The sequence below is a fragment of the Populus euphratica genome, unplaced genomic scaffold (assembly GCF_000495115.2).
Source record: "Populus euphratica unplaced genomic scaffold, PopEup_1.0 scaffold828.1, whole genome shotgun sequence".
Classification (NCBI taxonomy): Eukaryota; Viridiplantae; Streptophyta; class Magnoliopsida; order Malpighiales; family Salicaceae; genus Populus; species Populus euphratica.
In genome coordinates, this window is record NW_011500692.1 from 39,795 (window position 1) to 47,162 (window position 7,368).

Genomic DNA, 7,368 nt, shown 5'->3' on the forward strand with positions numbered 1-7,368 from the left:
TAATAGATTATAAGATGTAGGTATTCTACCCTTAAAGAACCTGGAGAAAGTCCTAGAAACATACACATCACCTCCAATGCACTCTATTTAAGTTAATGTATATTATTGATTGATTGTTTTTCTAAGTTAATTTTTTATCTATTAGTTTTCTTCTAAGGTGTAAAGGGAATCTTTCTTTGTAAGAAAGTTTCAACCTCATTGGGTTTAATACTAACTATTCTAAAGTTTAAATTTTAGCATCACATCTATTTTACACTTTTAATTTTTAATATCTGATGATGTACTCTATTGTGTAGTTTTATTCTTTATGGTTATTAAAGAGTTTATAATATTTTGGCCAAATCCTAATGAATAATTATAAATTGGTTATGATATTTATTTTTCTGCTTTTTAATGAGAAAGATGCAATTGTTTTATGAAAATATGCTTGAAAAATATTTTAGAAACTGGTCGTACTTTTTTTTTAAAAGGAAATTGATTTGATTTTTTTAAATTTAAAAAAATTAAATTTTTCTTTGAAATATTTTAGAGAAAACCAAATATTTTAAGATTGGATTTATATCTTATAGTATAAATATATAATTTGATATTATACAAAATTGATAAAAAAATATGAAAAAAGGGAATCATTTTAGGGTTTACATTTTTCTTTTCCTTCAGCTGGAGATTGTAATGAAGATGCCCAATCTATAGTCTCAGCATTCCCTCTCCATTTATAGGGCTTCTGTATCAGGGGTGCCATAATTAATAGGTCCCATTCCTTTGTTTTCTTCCAGGCCACGTACTTTGATAGCTTACGATACATTTTAAAGTGCTATTTTGTCAAAATAATAATAATAATAATAATAATAATAACAATAATAATTGTTTTTTAATATTTTTAAACAGTACTACTTTTTGTTTTTCCTTAAATCATATGAAGGCCCTTTTCTACTTTTCCTATTTTTCTGCATTCCATACATACATATTTGAAATTGTAATTTGTAAGGATAGAAACTCCATTAATTAATTAATATTCTGGAAAAATAAGCAAAAAAAAAACCTAAGAGATGACGTGGCGTGCGATATACAACGAGAGTTGCTCAGCTAGCTAGGTTTGTCATTGTAGGAGCTTGATTCTACCTGCTTTATTACGTTTGAGAGGTGGTGAGAACACTACTCCGTGCAATGCATAAAATGCGGGAGCTTCCATATCTTTATCTCCCCTTACTTTTCCAAATTCGTTTTTGAAATTTAAGGTTACAGCTATCCTATTTATTTTTATATTTAAAAAAATTATTTTTTTAATATTTTAACATCGTTTTAATATGCTGAAGATAAAAATAAATTTTAAAAAATATTATTTCAATTTATTTTTTTAAAATATTTTTTAAAATAACTGTTATTATAATACAAAACAGAATTTTTTAGATATTTTAACAAGAAAGCAAAAAATTAAAAAAAGAAAAAGAAGAAGCTATATGAATTAAAGCTTTTTGGTTTTTAACGGAGTGAAGGAAACAAGAGGATTTTTAAGTGATATTTGACACGTGTGTTGTGGTATTGAGGATTGATAAGAATTCCATTGCTACAAGTTATCGGATGGTTAATTATATTTTGCTTTCGATAGTTATTTTATTTTGTGAAGAAATCTTTTTTATTTTTTTCGTTTTTTTTTATTGGTGAGAATTATCACATGCACAGAATCACAGATCCAGACATTTGATTTAAGAGCATCCAAATATAAGATAAATATAATTGTAGAAATATTAATTAATATTGTCTTTTCAAGGCTATTAGTAGATTTGTGGGCTCACTGCAAAGAATTTCTAACTTGTTTAATTTGTTTTTGTTTTGGTCGGTCCAAGATTGATGTACCAAATCACGTTTTCAGAGCAAGGAAAAACTAATATCTTTCATGATTAAAAAAATTAGAAAAGAAAGAAAATAAATCGCTTCACTTCATTGCAATATCACGAATTCATAATGCATCAGAACAATTCATGAAAAGAATTGTTTCTAGGACATGTTGCCTTCTGGAGGTAGACCTTGGGGAAATCTATTGATATCTTTTTGTTAATTGTATACCATGTGATTCTTCTGTACCTCTTTCAACCTTTCCTGATTTGTTGTATCAAGCTTCTCCGAGAACCAAGCATTGGAGCTGGAGGCAGGAGAAGTATTCGCCCCTAAAGAAGATGCCCATTAGACCAAACACAAGCCTTGGCATTGAAGTTTCTATAAGAAGCAATGAAAGGACCTTGGGGCCAATCTGTCTTGATCAAGCCACCTGCTGTCTTCCAGTCATCAACATTCCGTAGACTTTTGAGTAAATTCTCATTTTTTGGGTATGGAACACCCTTTGATTCCAAGTTGTTGAGCTGTTTAATTGGAGTGCCATTCACAGAGAAGCTGGAAAAGAAGAAAGATACGTCAAGTATGTTAATTAGTACACATTAACAAAATCGCTAATAGCACTATTTATGTTTTGCATGGAATTGGATTGAAACATGGATGCTTACACAACGCGGTGTGGATTCCAAAGAAAAGAAAAAGGTGTGGAAATCAGCAGTTGGGTCCAAACCAAAGATAGAATTACTGCTCTCTGTTGCCTCTGCCTCGGCTAAACACATTAGTGCGGAGGGTGAAAGGATCACCACTCAAATTCCCTAAGAATTCAAATCTATCTCATCCCACGTAGACCCCTTGACAATAACGTCCGAGCTAGTGTCTGAAATCCACACTCACATGATTCCAATTCTAAGTTCATAGACTCCGTGTTCTTCTCCAACCTGAAAGCTTCTAACTCATCAAACATCCTAGAGCATCTTCCCAATTTCCTGCCCCAGAAATTAAACGTTCCCATGTCCTTAACCCCAGTGTTGAGTGTAACTAGATGATTTCGATTCATTTCCTCTAATGACGCCCTCATTTCCAATCATCCTTAAAGCGGAAGAGCAATATCTCAACAAGGCTATTAGAAATTAACCTTGATGTTATCACACACTTGATCGAAGAATCTCATCTCAGGACTGCTTCCCATAAGAACTTTAACAGCGATTAAGTTGACACTAGACTGATTTCTAGGAGACAGTTTGTTATGACTTTGAGTGTAAGCATTTTTTTTTATGTGTTTTGTGTAATGTTTACTGTATTATTTACAAAATAAAAAATAAAAAACATAAAAATTTATTTATAAGGAAATATGAAAACATTATAAATAACAAAATATTAATTTATCCTCTAAATAATATTATGTATATTATTTCAAAATAATTTTAAAAAGTTATTCAATCAAGTTCCTAATTAATTTTATTCTATTTCTATAATTGTAATTCCATGTATAAATTATATTTAAATCATCAATTTCTAAATATTAATCATTTCAGTTTAATTTCAGACCAATAATTTTTATAGATGTAAACCCTTTGGTTCTATAATAAGTTGATCTAAGTATAAATTACAATTATAAATAGAATAAGATTAAATAAATAAATTTATTATCAATTTAATAATTAATTGATTTATATATAAAAATCATGTACAAAATGTTTAGCAAAATGTTATCATTTTTTAAATATTAGAAAAGTTATAAATAATTTAACTTAATTTTTAAGTAACTGGTTTCTCAATGTAATTATTATTTTTTCATTAATGATATTCTAATTTAGATGTTTCTGAAATTAAAATAAAAAATAATATAAATATTAAAAATATATAATATATTTATTTTCTCGATCTCAAATTTAAATTCTTAATTACTATCATTTTTAAAAGAAATTCCACGGTATGGCAGGTGTTATTGCCAAGATTCTCATGTTCTTGCTTGATGCAAGATTTCCCGGTAGTTCCGCTATATAATGCATTATTACAAATATTCCAAACAGTTTTTAGTGTTAGGACAACCTGGCCATTCGAGAGCTAGTCGTGGAAATCAGTTACAAAAACTACGGATTGCGGAAAAGTAGAAGAATTGGAGATGAGTAAATGACAATCAAATGGATGATTCTCCTTCAAAAAAAAAAAAAAAAGGTTTAGGGTGGAGCATTACAGAAGCAGTCTTGTTATTACATGAAACACCCTGGTAAAAATCCTACGTTCTTCATTGCAACAATAATAATATGTTCACATTGTCCTTTTTCTCGTATTCATTTTCTTAACTTAATCATACATATTTTAGGTAGTTCCTTGTTTTTCTTTCTTTAATCATTCAGTTTTTAATTAGCCCTTTGAAATCTCCCAAATCTCTTTATGGTGATTAAATCCCTTGAATAGCGAAGAATTCTGAATTAAACTCGTAAGATTGCTCGTTCCCTGATCTAGAGTACAATGACTAGGGGCCGGGTTTGAATCTATTGCCTTAGATCAAATTTGTTATTCCCATTATAAATCGGATTTTGATGGAAATAACTATTCCGGGGGGTTTCCCGTTTGTCTTTCCATGTGATTTACAAATATACAGCGTCTGGAATTTGAAATTTAAACCATTCATCCAAATCTCCGTACGTGATGCTCGAAACTCACTCAAATAGTTTAGACAAATATGTATTGTTGTTTGTAACAACAAGATTTCCTGTGTTCTTATCTGCATGCCTTTCATTTTAAACCAGTCTCTGCAAGATTAAAAACACTGACAGCAGCAAACAGAAAATCCCAAGTTAGAGGATGTGCCGAATCAAGAGTAGTCCTGTCTTTTCAACTCTTCTTGCTGTAGCAATCTTGATACCTACATGTAAACCAGCTAGGGGATTTTACCTCGGCCAAAGAAATTTACACATTGTAAACTGGCTGGAGAATGGTGAAAAATTAATGGCTCGGTGCTGGTCCAAAGATAATTCATTCGGAACACGCATTGTGGAAAACAAAGAGGGATTCAAATGGAAATTTTACGAGTATATCTTTTTTGGCCAGACGAAGTTTGAATGTGACTTGGAGTTCAACGACAAAGGACATCCAAGAAGAGGGCGTTTCGTGGTGTATGACAACAAGCAAGAGGTTAGGAGGCGAAGCTGTTACCAAAATTGTATGTGGGGAGTCGGTGTATATGGCCTGTATGCATTTGATGAGAAAGACAAAAAATGGGATTATGAGATTCCATGGCCAAACAAAAATAGGTTTGAATAGGCTGCAGAGTAACTTAATTAGCTATAATTGCAATGCTCAAAAAGTTAACACGATGGAGAGATGTTTGAGTGAAGAGAAACTATTTGTTTGTCATATAACGCATGGGTAGCTATGGGATTAATTGAAGTTGTTATACCACTGTATAATTTAGAATGATCACGATTAGAAATTTGTATAGAATTCAACCACATGCCTGTAGCAATTCTTTTAATCCATCGAATTACTTCCAAACAAATATAATAACCATGTGAAGTGAATGCTGGTAACAATTAATACACACCTTTTATTTACTCCCTTTCTCTCTCTTCACTTTTCAATATTGGCTTGTCTTGGTTTACTTCTCTGGGACCTTTCACGTTCTCAAGGTTGCAAAAATGATAAGAAAGGGGGCAAATTGAAATCTCACTAAGGGTGTATATGCTTATTGAGACTAGAATACTTGTTTCTTAGATATGATTCTATCATTAATCCAAACTAAGTTTCAATTAAAATAAATAGCATAGTACTATGATTCTGAGGCAACTATATTTAAAAGCATGAGGATAAGACAACGTTTTGTATGTTTTTTTAAGAACTCCTTGGTAGATGTTACACTTAACTTTGTGGGCGAATTTTAAAATCTTTAACTATCATTGTATAGTTGGGTTTTAAATTAAATGATTTAATGGTTAACTTGATATGAATCAGTTAATTTGAAGAAATTTAATTTAACTTAAAAAAATCATATAAAATTATTTTTAAAAATATTAAAATGATAACATCTTAGAAATATTAGAGCTAAGACGTGACTTGGATCATAACCTAATTGTGTTTCATAAATTTATTTTTTAATAAAAATATTTTTATTTAATAATATAATAAAAAATTGATACTTGCACGAAAGCAACCAAATAAAGTTAAAAAAAAATGCTCATGATTTGTTGTATAAAAGAGTGCTTGCTAATAATATTAAAAGACTATTATAATCTTATTTGAAAGAAAATAGATATTAAATGTTATTTCATAAAATAATATTGAAAATATTTTCTTAATTAATTTCAAAAATTTAACAAAATAATATATGTGATATATTTTGAATTAATTAATTTAAAAGAGATTAAATTTAAATTCAAGAAGAAAAAAACCTTTAAAACATGCAATACATGTAAGCGTGAATAGTCCAATATACCTTATTTTTAAAAATAAAGCTAGGCACATGGATCTAAAAGTCTAGGCCCACATACCTAGGTATCTTAGCATAAGCCCTTGAGATTTTTTTTAATTGGGTAAAGAAAAAAAATACAAATGCATCATATTCTTGCCAAGCTTCCTATCACCAAAAAGGAGACAAGAAAACTAATTTAAGGTGTTTTGTACTTAGAAAACCAATTTCTAACTTATTTTATCTAGAAATATCTAAAAACCACTCCTATAACAACAATAAAATAATTCATCAACTCAAAACAACCCCAAATTAGTTAAGAAAAAGAAATCAACAAAAAAACCTCTCAAGTTTGATCTTTTTTGTTTTAGCAACATAAAAGCCCAACAAGAACAACCCAAAAACACATCAATAACATCCATCTTATTAAGCGAAACACTTTGAGAATAACATAAGACTTTTTTGTTTAAAGTATAGCTTTACCAAACATTTTCTATTTCCTCTATCATTTTCCAATAACCCTCTCATCCACCTCAACCTTAGGGAATGATATATATAAATTATATAATTGTCAAATTAAAGGGACAAAAACAATTGTAAAAAAATCTAAACATTTTTTTAGGAAAGGCGCTGACAACACAATAATTAAAAAAAGATTGTGAGTTTGTTTTCTTGTCAAATTTGATCTTTGCAAAAATTGAATCATATAATGTCAAAGTGATCATTAATTTCATACTAAAATATTTTTTTTGACACTTTAAAAACCCAATAAGAAGTTATTCAAAATAAATTATGTGTTTGAAATGGATATTGTATCCAACTAACCTAGGCTATGGCATGAATGAGTTTTCAAAGTAAAATGAGTTTTCAAAGTAAAATGAGTGAGTGGAGGTTGACTCCATCAACTTGTTAAGTGCAATCACAACTCATTTGAATCTATTAAAATACCATTGATTTAACATTTTTTATTTATTAAAAACATAAAATGAATACTGTTTTAGATTGATTAACATTTTTTATTTATTAAAAACATAAATTGAATATTGTTTTAGATTGACTAGTGTTAAAGTGGGTTAGCTCACCCAACTTCTAAACTAGGTCATGAGTCTAATCATGTTTAATAT

General features: G+C 29.3%; 1 pseudogene; it reads right to left on the reverse strand.

The window, feature by feature from the left end:
- Nucleotides 1-1,998: 1,998 nt before the first annotated feature.
- Nucleotides 1,999-2,911, reverse strand: LOC105116018 (probable xyloglucan endotransglucosylase/hydrolase protein 23; annotated as a pseudogene).
- Between the last annotated feature and the right edge of the window lie 4,457 nt (nucleotides 2,912-7,368).